A 14,470-nucleotide genomic window follows, 5' to 3' on the forward strand; every position below is an offset into this window, starting at 1 on the left:
ACCAAGTAATCATGAAAAATAATTTCCATCCCACCATAAACAAAGTTAGGAATACCCTTAACAATAGCCTCAAATTGCTTTGTAGGTTTTGTATCAGACTCACCTAATTGATCAACAAAACTAACTTCTTCCACCTTGACCTTGTTGTGCCATCTTCTCTCTCAAATAAGTCTCTTAATTGGCTAGACCATTCTCTTCCATATTGGTAGACTCCAACTCCATAAACATCTATGGAATTCCTTCCTTAACCCATTCTTAACTTGATCAGCTAAACTAGCTTCAAATTGAGTAGAGACCTCCTTAGCTTGATTAGACAAACTAGTTTCAAACTAAGTAGACATCTAAGAAAACCTCCTCTCCACCACATCATGGAGATTCACAATAGTGTCAGGGTCTAATTCTCTTGATGCCATCTCCCAGGATGTTTGTAAACCCTCTATAACAATCCTTCCCACACTCCTTGTGATAAACCCAAATTGTTTGCAATTTAGATCAAAACCTTCCACCTTGTATAAACAATCAGGGACCACATCACAAGTCCAAGAACATAGATCTTCAATCCACAAACTCCCTGCAATCATGCCTCAACATGATCAACCTTCCATCTCTGCATCCATGGATCCATCTACAAGCCCTCTACAATTGTAAGTCAAAACTACAATATGCCACCTCACAAATAAGAGATCTAGGACTCCAAAAAGAACAATCCACCACTAGATGAAGATCAACTTGCTCAACTCAAGTCCTAGTGCAAACTATCACAACTTTGGAAATTGGTTTGCGCACTCAGGAACAATCTTCACTCTAATGGAACTTGATGTAGTGTAAGGTAGGAGAGTCCCCCAAGTAGATTTCCTAGCCCACTACAAATAACCACACAGTAAAAACAAAACAACAATGCAAGATCTGATACCGAATCACAACTCTTTATTTGAAGATATAACTATTTACATGCAATATGCCTAGTTGTAAGGCCTTTTAGGTTAGGGCCAAATATAACATCAATCAAAATAATAGTTTTGCAAGATCCAACTCAAATCCTATCCTAGCTAGCCCATATCTATAACATAACAACAATCTGCTAGAAACCTTCAAGATCTCAACTTGTTCTCGCAAGCCACCAAGAAATCTCCTTGTTTCTAAATCGCAACCACTAACCCTTTTCACAAACTTGCAACTCTACCACAATCTTATTGTAAACTACCTAACATTCGATGCTTTATCTATAGACTCAAGAAAACTCACCCTTCAGCTACTCCATGCTGAACTCTAGATCCACTCCCCTTGATTGAATGAATCACTTCATAAGACCCCTTTCTTATACCCAACTAAACCACAAGTCATCCTACAAATTACAAGTTAAATAAACCCCATGTATTAAATGCATATTTAAGCCACAAGTTGGCTCACAAAAAAAATTAAATACAACATGTTAACCCTCACATTAACCTGTAGTTAACACACAATAACCACACAAAATACTTAGGATAAGCCCCAAGTTTACAACCAAGATGAAATACACATAGGAGAGATAACCAAGACCACACATAGGTCTACACAGACTCCTAGATTGATCTATGTCACGATCACATGCTACATGCATTAAATATACCAAGGACTCTAGTTGGGACCAACACACTGCCGAGTATCAACAAACTCCCAAGCATTGTTGAGTAACCAACACATGTCATGTAATCAACACATGTTGAGTAGCCAATACATGTCAAGCAACCAGTATCTGTCAAGCTCCATTAGCGACCGAGTCCCCTTCAATGACCAACACTAAACCCAATAGCAACCATGTACTAGTCCTCCTTTGACCAAGTACCAGTCTAAACACCCTCCAAAACAACTACTGAGCCTCCTCGCAAGAACTCGAAAGTAGTCACCGAGAAAACCAAAGATGCTCCTACATCATATACCAAGTTGCAACATTAAATATTAAACATGCAACAAATTCATTCGTACATTTTGACATAAGAATCTTTAACTCTGCCTGGTTAAGGGTGTAGACAACAACACTAATTGTCTCTCTGTAGAATAGCTTTGTAACTCTTTTCTCAATTAGCAATGTCCTAGCACAATAAATAGTGGATTTGTTTCTCCTTTCTACAATATCATTTTGGTGTGGTTTTCTTAGTATAGAAACATGCCTTTTTATTCCATTCTCATTACAAATCCATAAATCTAATAAGACACAAAATCTCCTCCTCTATTAGATCTTAAACATTTCAATTTCTTACCATTTTCCTTTTCAACTCTTTCCTTATACCATTTGAAAATTTGAAATGCACCAGATCTAACTTTGAGAAACATCACAATCTTAATTCTTGAATAATCATCAACCACCATAATAGATTTCAAATTTAATAGGACCATAAAGATCAGTGTGAACCAAATCTAATATATCATTAGATGAATACTTAAAAAACTTTACTTAGTCATCTTACCAAGTTGACATTCTTTATACATAGCATTATTAAGTTTATGCAAACTTGGTAAACCTCTTATTTTATTCTTCCTTCTAGCTTTTACCATGTTATCAATGTTCACATGATAGAGCCTCTTATTTCAGAAGAGAAAATATTCAATTCTAGAAATCAATAATGTATATGTAGTTAAATATAGGTAGAATAGGTTACCTCTAGTTGGTTCACGAGTTGCAAACAATTTTCCATCAACATCAAATATTTTCACCTCTCTATTTTCGAACTCTAGTCAGTGACCTATATTATTCAACTATGCAACACAAAAAAAAATTAATTTTAGACCTTGAACCCAATAAACATCATCATGTATAATCCTTTCATTCAAAATTAGTGAACCACTTCCTTTTATAGGACATGGAACATCATTTTAAAGTTTAAAAAATCTACCATCATACTCCTCTAGTCTATCAAACTTAACAATAACACTAGTCATATAATTTAAACAACCATGATCAATAATCCAAGTATGATTCATACTAACATGATATATAAGGGATTTTTATTCTTCATACCTTTCCTCTGAATCTTATTTTATAGAAACACACATAACTTTCTCACCTTCATTTTCACCATCATATTTTAATGTGGTGTGTTCTTCCTCAACTAGGTAATAAGACTTCTTCCCTTATCATTATAATCCTTGTTCCTTTGATATTTGTTCTCCCTCTTTTCACTTTTGTCATTCTTTCTCTTTTTAGGACATCTTGATGCAATATGATCAACTTTATTATATTTGAAATAAATTTAGAGTAATTTACCTTTGAAATTTCTTTTTCCTCTTGGTAGCCTCCTAGATAGTAGTTCTTCTAGCTCATCTTGATCTTCCTCATCTAAATCATAGTCTCTTTTTGTTGGAATTCTTTAGAATAACTGAGAGGGGGGTGATTCATTTCTCTAAGGTATAGATGTACAAATAAATTTTTTCAATGCTTAGTAGACCCATATCCATAAAACCTTATCATGCATGTATCCATTATATCATACAATGCTTAAACTTTGCAAGTTACTGTCCTAGGTCAAAATAACTTAGTAACAATGTAAACATGAAACGTCGTAAAAACATTCACACACTTTGACACAAGGATTTTATGTAAAAACCCAATTTGGGAGAAACCATCAATAACATGCTACTAATTCTCACTCTTCCGAAGTGATTCCCTATAAAAGGCCAACAACATTAAATGTTAAAATACACATTGTTAAATGTGACCTGGTTAAAGGATTTCAATCACCCTATTAGGAGTGAGCCCTCTTAGTTCTTCTAGCTTGGTAGCCTCCTAGATAGTAGTTCTTTTAGCTCATCTAGATATTCCTCATCTAAATCATAGTCTCTTTCTATTGGAATTGTTTAGAATAACTAAGGAGTGAGTATTATTTGAAGACTTTAGACCATTCCATTAGAATATCACCTAGTTAAAGGATTTACAAATGACTGTTAGGTTAACCTTAATCCAAAGGATTTACCATAGACTGATACAATGATTAGAAAGTAATAGTAAGGCTTGATCTAATAAAAAATTACAACTCACTTGTAGATTACAAATCTTTGTTTCAGTCCTCCATTATGCTTTGCATTCACACACTTTATTTTTGATAACTTGTTTATCCTTCAAGAATCCATACTCTTCAACCTTCTCACTCTGTATGCCAACAAAATTCACTTCAATTTGGGCACTAAATGAAGCAATACTTGTTAAGATCTAATTGAAAAGATCATTGTTGAGAATGGATTATTGAAAGAGAGAGATTTTTGAAGAAAGCTATGTGTTTCAATCATTATTTTATCACTAACGTCAAACCTGCTATTTGCTGGTAAGACAAGTACTTATAAGTACTATCACTTAGTTGATTGATGAAGAGCATTTGATCAATAAGATGTAACAATAGCACCTAGAGGAAAGGTTGAGTTATGATTATGTAATGAAGTACAATGATTAGTTAAGATAATTATGACATGATGTATTGGCAATCTACTTAAGATTACAAATGCTAGCTACACTTAGAAAGTTTAGAAGAACAAGTTACACAAAGTTTGTTTGCCAATCTTAACTGAATGAATAGTAGGTTCCGAGAAAAAATAGTGCAATCCAAGCAAAAAGTTAGTTGGAGCTAAGTAAAAGAAAAATCTAGTGGATGCCAAGAAAGACAATTGATGCTGAGTAAAGTTTAGTTGATGTTGAGTATTAGTAAACTTTAGTTAATGCCTAGTGATTTTATAATAGATGTTGAGCAATGTAGTATGTGTCAAGCATCAAAAGGTTGATGATGCCAAGCTACTATCTTATTTAAAAGATCAAAGTTTTATTGAATCTAAGCCAACAAGTTTGTTTTCTTGAAACTTGTGAACCCGGAGGAAGATAAGGTTGATGAGTTTGTGGCATAGAATTTGAGATAAACTATTTTTAGGCGAATTCAAGTGGATTCTAGGAGAAGTTTCTAGAAGAGATACGAGATATGGGGTAGATACATTGTATCCTACCTAATCCATCCAAACCCTAATTTGGATGATGGAGAATGAGTGGCAAAATATCTAAATTTCCTATTTATAGGAATGTTTGGTCATGAAGCAAAGTAGTCATGCACTAGAACCCAAGGAAGAGAAGGAGTTAAGGGTTTTGCTTCATCAAGTGACCTAAGAGAAGATTCTGCAATTGCATATTAAGAAAGAAGGCATAAGGAGATGAATGCTTGTACGGTGAACAAGCTATCTGATTGCAAAGTATGAAGGCCAAGTAGAATGGAGGACTAAATATAGACTTGTAATCTACAAGAGAAGTTGTAAGTTGTATCATATCAAAGCTCTATTGTTACTCTTTAACAATTGTATCAGTCTAGGGTAAATCTTTTGGATTAAGGTTGACCTTATAGTCATTTGTAAATCCTTTAACTGGGTGGCATTCCAAGTGAATGGTCTAAAGTCCTCTAACAAGGCTCACTCTTAATAGGGTCACATTTAACAATGTGTATTATAACCTTTAATAGGGTTGGCCTCTCACAGGGCATCACTTCAGAAGAGTGAAAAAGAGTAGCGTGTTATTGGTGGTTTTTTCCAAATTGGGTTTGCATGTAAATCATTGTATCAAGTGTGTTGATAAATCTATTATGTTTCATGCTTTACATTTCTACAAATTGATTTGACAACAACCTACAAGTTTTAAATGATTGCATAATTTTATAGATGCGTGCATCGATATGAATGTTTTATGGGTTTACTAAGCTGTGAAAAGTTTTATTTATACCTCTAGACCTTGGATAACTGATTCAACTCCCCTCTTAGTTATTCTAAAGAATTCCAACAATACCCTAGACTCCTTTTCTTCTTTAAGTTATGGCACATGCCAACCTTTGCTTCTGACCAGCTATCTTGATAAACAAAGAATTTAGATCTTTTTTCATTTAACCATAATCATCCATTTTAGTTTAGGTAGGATTAGGTAGGATACGATGAATCTACCCACTTTTCCATTTGGTTCCTCTAGAAACTTTTTCTATAATCTTCCTTTATTTCAACTTAAAATGGTTTACCTAGAATTCTATGCCACTAGCTCATCATGATTATCTTTCACATGCTTCACATAATTCAAGAAAAAAAAATAGTCAGCATAGATTTTTCAAATCTTTGATTTGACATTGTTTGCTTTCACTCGACAATTATATTGTTCACTCAGAAAATACTAAAGTTTGCTGATGCTCGCCACTAGCTAAACTTTACTTAGTATATACTAAAAATCACTTGACTTGCACTATTTGTCATCTTTGCTTGGCACCTCTTGATTTTCACTCGACTTCTACTATTTCTGCTTGGCTTGCACTGACTTCTCAACAAGGCTTGGTGGACACATTTCTTACTTGATCTTCTTTTAGTCTTAACTTGAGCAGTCTTTCAATTTACACTTTAAGTAGATAAATAGTACATTTTAATCTCAATTTATTACTTGGTCTTAGTGCTTCTTTTACATACCAAATAACTCAACCTTTCTCTAGGTGCTATTATTATCTCGTCTTTTCAAATCCTCTTCATCAATCAACTAAATGATAGATTTTAGAACAAAAATCAATTGTCTCACTAGTAGGTAGTAGGTTTGACATCATTAAAAAATAATTATTGTTTCATTATAGGTTCTTCTCTTCAAAAAAATCTTATTTCATTTTCCTTTCCTCTATCCTTCATCAATACTCCTACATACTTCCATCCTTTTTTCATATATCCTTGGTCTTGGTTATCCCATCCATTTCATGTCCCACATTTCATCCATGCTCTTCATATCATTATCTCTATTTCATACCCTGCCTCCTATATTCCTTATTCATTCCACTTTCAAGCCTATGCTCATGATCAATACTAGAAGAACAACAACAAAATGTTCATACATGCTTTGGAAATACACATGCCTTCCCTTCCTCCATACAATAGCCTTCACACCATCTTTCCATGTTCATGCATCCTTTCCCACCATATTTCCTTCCATTCTGCTATCCTTGGTATGGGGCATTCTAACTCCTTTGAAACATGGTCTTTGGCTCCCCATTGTCCTATACTTAATCCTTTGATCCCCCATATTCTTTCACCATTCAGATATCACCACCCTTCTCATCCATTTACCATTCCTTGGATCTCCCTTATCAATGGTCCCAATCTAGTCCCTTTTCATCAATTCAATCAATTCATTTCTTCTCTAATCTAATCATATTCCCTTCTTCTAATCATTTCATACAAATCAATTTCCATAATTACTTCCTTCATTTTTCCATCTATTTGCATATACCTTGATCAAATATCTAGTGTTCCATTAAGTAAACTTTCTTGTAGAGAATATTTATCACTTTCTCTCTTGCATTCCCCTTCCAGTCCAATTCAATTCATCCATCATCTTATCATATCTTATCCAAATTCTTCTATTCAACATATGATCTCATGACACTAAGCTTCACCCCATCAAATTGAGCTCATCAAAATAGTGACTGCAAAAAAAACTTACACAAATTCACACTGACACTTACATGACTTGAGAATCTTATTTGTTTCACACAATTGCCAGTGAACAATCACAAATATTCAAACAGTCAATTTTTCCTTACAGAATGAATCCTTCCCATACAAGCTTAACAAATTCACCATCAAAATAAAGTTCATGGCAAGAAATGTGGATTGCATGACTACTTGGTCAAGAGGTCTTTTATTGATTTTATCTCCCCAAGCGTACCCTCCAATCTTCATTATTTTGGTATCATTTGAATTACTTAACCTAATTACATGAGTCATTTTTATAATATGATCTATTTTGATGATTCTTTAGTACATCTATGTTGGTTTTGAGTTATGGTTATGGATTTCTCAATGGGGGCAATGGGTTAGCACACTTTCCACCAAGATCCCTAACAAGACTTTGGGTGTACTCAGACCTATCTAGTGTGTATATGTCATTTATTCCCTCATGACTATGAAAACTATATCTTATATCCTAAGGTCTCTATTTTGTTGAGAGTTAGTCCAGATAAAGGAATCTTGTCATTTACGCTACTATATTATTTGATGCTTAACTCTTCTTGCAATATCAAACTAGGGTGTGCTCTCCCATATTAATACAAATAAATCCCATACATTCATGTAGTTAGCACACATTTAGATTAATCATTATCGAGTTGACCCTACTTCATTATGATCTTACCAACAATGTAAGAAAACTTGGCAAAAAAGAATATAACCGTTTCCACATAACCCATAATAAATCTGAAATAAACACAGAATTAAAATCCACATGCAAGAGAATAGACAACATACCCATAAAATGTGACACAAGATATACCCTGGGAAACCCTCATTGAGGGAAAAACCCAGCCTCCAAAAGCATCCATCATCATGTATTATTGAGCAAAAATACCATTGCCATACAACCATGGAAGCCTTCATGGCCATAGCCACAACCGAGCAAACTATGTGAACAAACATGAATCCACACATCCCATGCCATGCTTTCAACCTTCACAAATGCTCCCTTGGCTAACTTGTCAAGCCTTGTCCCGCTCGACTCTTGCCTTTCTCACTCTTACTCTCTCTACAACAACTACCCTTGTGGCTGCTTATATAGTAGCAAGTCCCAAAAAACCACCAAGTGGTATTACATAAACCATGTGCTAAAACCATGTGCTACCTAACTCACTGACCCCACATTTAATATTGGGCATTTAATTCTTTTCTCCAATATTAAATAATTACATGAAATATTTTCACAATGTTACAATACAACTCATCAAGAATATTCTATGGGAATCTTTACATGTTGCACGTCCATCTAGGTACCACATTACATAATAAAAAATAAAATAATAAAATAACAATATTATGCAATGTGTGCAACACCCATTATCTCAACAAACAAGTCATGCAAGGCCTTTTTTAAAGCTGTTTTCATTCCCTTTTCCTTCCTGTGTCTATTTTTGAGAAAATGGGGCAAAATATATTCCTTTTTGAACCCATTTTCTCAAGGGGCACCCTCCTCCCTTGTCGTCACTACAACATGACTCTTTCTACTCCTCTCCTCACTAGGTCAACCTATATTTTCTTTTCTTTGAATCAATGTCATCCCGACACTACATCAAAAAGGGGCAAAATGTAGACACTTGAAATCATCCTAAATACTATATTAATTGATTTAATATCTCCCTTAACACTATAATCGATTAATAATTAATTATATTTGTCATGTGACTCTACTTATTTAATTAAATTTAATTGATTAAATAGGTTTTCTTCCCTAATGTATTTAAATTTAGTTTGAATACTTCCCCTCTAATGTGTTAAATCTATTTAATGCATAGTGTTCCATAAATCATCTTTTAAATGAATTTCAATCTATTTAATTCCCTGCAATTTATTAAATTCTATAATCTTATTTTAAATTAAATCTTAATCCCACCTAAAACCTAGTTTATCACCCATCACTCTCATCCTTCTAAGCCTACCCTTTAGTTAATTCCACTTAATTAATCATAAACACCTTTCTAAACACCTTTTAGCCCCTAAGTGGTTGCTCACACATGTGTAAACTATTGAAGATCCAAGAAATCCTCCCTTTTATTAATTTATCCAAAAATTCTTACTCTTACACACTTGTACCCCTTTCCTTTCTCCAACATTGCTCACACATATGCAAGAAAACCTTGAGCCATCTCTTTCACCAAAAAGGCTTATGTTGACATTTGTATGGCTTGTCTTCTTAGCCCATGTGTCTCCCTTGTGACACTTATGTGGATGCCACATAGATGCCACCTCCCCAATGCCTCTCTCAAGCCTATAAATAGAGCCATTGTCTCAAGCATTTCTCATCTCCTTCATATGCATTTTTATCATGCTAGTTTAAGTGTAGAGCTTTTCATTGATTATTACTAAACCTTTGGTAGATGTTAGATTTCTTGCATTTTTGTTTGCATGTTCATGATAGAATTGCACTCTTAGTTTTATTTCTTGCATCTATTTCCATTATCCATTGAGTACTCTCAAGAATGGTTGCTTCCATAGCCATCTCTTGAAGAATTCTTTGTCATTTAGCTCAATTACATATTTATCATTGCATATCATTTATCAAATCATGAGATTATTGGAAATAGGGACTTTTGATGCCAACTAGATATTATTAATTACTTTGAACCATGCTTAAGAAAGTAAACAAGTAATGTTGAACAATAATAATAACCATGTATAAAGAGAACTCATAACACCATATTTTGTTAACTAGGAAAACCTTTGCCAAGGGAAAAACCTAGTGGGGATGATACCCACTAGATAATATACTAATATATATGTTCTTTGTTAGATGATGGAGCCTGTTAGGAGTCAATGAGAAAAGTTAGTATAGAGAGTCCTTATTAGGAGACTTTGAATCCCTATTAGGAGTTGTAGTACAATGGATGCAAGAAGAGCTCACTGCCCAAACATGCACTTCCAATTACAAGAAGAGCTCATTGCCCAAAAAAGTAATTAAACCTCAAGTATATAGATGATGTACCTTCTTCCTTGGTTGATCTTTGAACTCAGCTCGATCCCAGTTCATGAAATCAGGTTCTCAAAAACTTCACATATCATTTTTCACATCACACAAAGCCCACTTAATCTCACAAGATATCTATTGCATAAATACCATGCCTTTTCACAAATTTTTGCCAGGTCAACTGAGACCATATTATACTTTTCCAAGTTAGAGTAAACATCTATGATGTCAGCCCTAATTGGTCAAGTAATTATATTTTAAACGCAATAATTTGTTTACCTTTAATTCTATTTTTCTATTTCACTGGTAAATCATGAGTATCTCTTTTTCGTATTGTCTGTACTAATGTTTGAGGTTATATACATCATTATCAACATGTATACTATCTCCATCTATCTTTGCTGGTCATAACATGATGTTAGAAACATTTTACATAGAAAGTAATGTACTTTTATAAACCAATTTTATATTTAGACAATTTTTTGAGTACCAAAAGCTAAGTATCTTCATTGCTAAGGTTTACTAAAAGTAAGTACATCATGTGTTGCCATTAATGACAACAATTACATCACTACATATAGCCAATTGTTAATAGGGATTCCATAGTTGTGTTTAAGGAGAGCACATACACATCCCTCATCTTGAGCACACCAATAAGGCCTCTTTTGGGTGCCCTTTTTGAGTTTCTTTGAGGTTGCATGAGGATTCCAATTTTTTGGTTGCATAGGATTAAAACTCAAGTATAACATTAGTTATATTTTGATTTGTTTTGAATCTTTGATATACACATGTAGAACTAATGTTTTATTGTTTACGCATGGTCCTGATAGGTTAGATTTTCTTGCATACAATGGCAAACCAATACCAATCAACAATACCAAAAAGAAAATAATATCTTTGAAATTTCCCCCTCTATCAGTGTAGTATATGTCCTTCCTCTATATAGGATAATGTGAACTTTGTCAAGTTCTTTCAATGTATCTTCTCCCTCTAACTTTGTCAAGAATCAGATGGTCTTTTGAGACATTTGGGGAGGATTTATGTGCCATTACTAGATGAGCTTAGCACCTTGATTCTAGCAGAAGCCCATCGTACACCTTACTCAACACATCCAGGTGTCAAGAAGAAGCATGCTGATTTGAGACGTTTGTTCTTTTGGTCTAGGATGAAGTGAGATATTGCTGATTTTGTCGCTAGGTGCCTTGAGTGTCAGAGGGTTAAGGTATAACACCAGCACCCAGCTAGACTTTTGCAGCCAAATCTCATTACTTCTTGAAAGTGGGATATCATCTCCATGGACTTTATTGTAGGATTACCTATGACTGTTCGACATCATGATGCTATCATGGTCACCATAGATCGGTTGACTAAGGTGGCACATTTCTCACCGATTAGGTCTTCCTACACAAAAGCTTTTGTAGCTAATGTCTTCATGCGTGACATTGTGAAATTACATGGTATTCCCCGAAAGATCATTTCTGATAGGGATCCTGTATTCACATCCACATTCTGGACATCGTTGCAACATGAGCTTGGAGCACAGTTAAAGTTTAGTTCGGCATATCATTCAGAGATTGATGGTCAGACAAAGAGGGTGAATCAGGTTTTGGAGGATATGTTACAGATGTATGTGATGGATAGACAAACATATTGGGAGGACTATCTCTACCTAGTGGAGTTTGCTTACAACAACAAGTATCATAGTTCTATTGGCATGGCACCATTTCAGGCATTATATGGACGTCCTTGTCGTACACTCTTGAGTTGGGTAGTCTTGAGGATTGCATCTTGTTGGATCCTAAGATGCTTCATGATATGGAGCAACAGTAGTGCGTACCGTGAGCACTTGACTACGGCACAAGATAGGCAAAAGAAGTATGCTGATGCTCATAGGACTGATAAGAAGTCTGCTATGGGTGATAAGGTTTTTTTGAGAGCGTGTTCACGAAAGAGTTCGATTTGATATGGAAAGGGTTCTAAGCTAGCACCTCGTTTTGTGGGACCATTTGAGATTCTAGAGAGGATTGGCCCGGTTGCTTACCGCCTTGCTCTACCGCCCAGCCTAGCTCACATTCATGATGTTTTCCATGTTTTAGTTCTTCGACAGTATATTCCTGATATTGTACATGTTCTTGATTGGAATGCATTGCAGGTAGAGGATGGGCGGCTGGCTTTGAAGCCGGTGCATATTCTGGAGCAGCGGGAGTTGACCCTCAAGGGTCGAACCATCGAGCAGGTAAGGGTCCAATGGGACCCTACTGATGATTCTTCAGCTACTTGGGAGGATGTAGCTAGATTACGAGAGTTATATCCCTACTTGTTTATAGGCTTCTAGGAGTAAGCCTAATCCAAGAGGGGGTGGATGTATTGCCTAGCCTCGTTCACATCTTTTTTGGACATTGTTGTTGTTATTATCAGACTATGATAGACTAGTTTTATGTTGATGGATTAGTGGTATTGTTTTGAGACTATCAGACATTATGTTATGGATTCAGTGGTTACATGATGAGATCATTTAGACTTTACATTTCATGTATCCATGATGATCATTGTATTGCTTTCAGTTATTGTTGATGATTAGTTAGATGGTTTATTATCTCATGTGTTTTATTATGGATACTTACCCCATACATGCATGTGTATGGTGTGCGTGTTTTCATATTGTATAGCATTTCTGATATGGTTAAGGAAGGGAGTCGTAGTCACCTGCTTAGTTGGGATCTACATGATGCACCACTTCCTGCCATTGGCTGTTTAGCTTAGCATTATATATATTGTATGTATATGCATGGTTTTTTTGCAGGTTGCAGGTACCGGGTATCGACTTCCCTGAATTGCCAGGATGAGCATACCCTATTATACTATCTCAATGATAAGAGAAGGGAAATAAATTCTCAAGTCCAAATCTCAAACCCTTAAACCAATTGTCCTAGTGAGGTAGGACAAGTATCTAGATATTTTACCCACCGAATGTGTCGGATGACATATTTCGTGATTTTTAACCTTTTAGATTGATTTTGTGTGAATTACTCTATGATGGGTTTTCATATTTTATCTTGGAGGTCTATGATGAATTTTCTATTAATTAAGTCTTAATAAATAGATTTAATTAATAGATTAATTATTTGAGAAAATTAATATAAAATATCATGGGTTTTGATATTTTGATTATAATTAATTAAATGTGAATTAATTGAGGAAAAAGGATTAAATAAAAATAAATTAGAAATTAAAATTAATAATAATTATAAATAATAATAAAAGTAATAAATAAATAATAATAATAAAAGTTATAAAAATTAAAATGAAAGCTATAAAAATTTAAATAGAAATTATATAAAAAGTAAATTGGAGTTATAAGCTTGCCTAGGAGTTAACACACCTTTCTATTTCTCTTATGTTAACAACACGGAGGTTAGTGCATCAATTAAGCAAATGGTGTCTACAACCTTATGATTCATCTAGAAGGTTGGAAAAGACACATGCTTAGTTGGCGACACTTTCTAGCTATTTTTAGAGGCATTCTAGATGTTTCCTGAGAACTCTTTATATTCAGGCATTCGTAGAAGCTTAGACATAGCGTTTGGAGAGCATTTGGAGCGTTGGAGGACTCGAGAATTCTGAAGAAGGGAGGAGCTTGCTCTGCGGGTTTTTTGAAGAAGAGCGAATTAGCATCAGAATCCGGGTAGATTCTTGTGATTTTACTTATGCTATTTCCGCATCTTGCATTCCCTGTTTTCTTCGTGTCTTCCATATGTCTTCTAAGGATTTTTCCTATTTTAATTGTATGCATTCTCATTATGGGTAGTTACATTTATTTGAGAATCTTGATGCATAAATTAGAAAAGAACATGGGGCTAGGTATTAAATTCATAGCCAAATCTATTAGATTAATATTTGGATAAATTTGAGATTTAAGTTTATAGGAAAATTTTGAAAATTAATTTTTTAAAATAAACTGTTTATATTTTTGAATTTACATACACATATACA

The 14,470-nt window shown here is 34.4% G+C and overlaps 1 long non-coding RNA gene across 1 annotated transcript in view; it reads left to right on the forward strand.

Annotated features, from left to right (window-relative positions):
• The window catches only part of LOC149576506 (uncharacterized), a 77,862-nt gene extending 64,860 nt beyond the window's left edge, over positions 1–13,002 (forward strand). Inside the window, exon 2 of the long non-coding RNA XR_016361656.1 lies at positions 12,630–13,002. This is a non-coding gene — a long non-coding RNA (uncharacterized LOC149576506). The remainder of the gene's footprint in view (positions 1–12,629) is intronic.
• The last annotated feature ends 1,468 nt before the right edge of the window (positions 13,003–14,470 follow it).

The sequence above is a fragment of the Cupressus sempervirens genome, chromosome 1 (assembly GCF_028749045.1).
Source record: "Cupressus sempervirens isolate cs-2001-9-10 chromosome 1, ASM2874904v1, whole genome shotgun sequence".
In the NCBI taxonomy this organism is placed as follows: domain Eukaryota; kingdom Viridiplantae; phylum Streptophyta; class Pinopsida; order Cupressales; family Cupressaceae; genus Cupressus; species Cupressus sempervirens.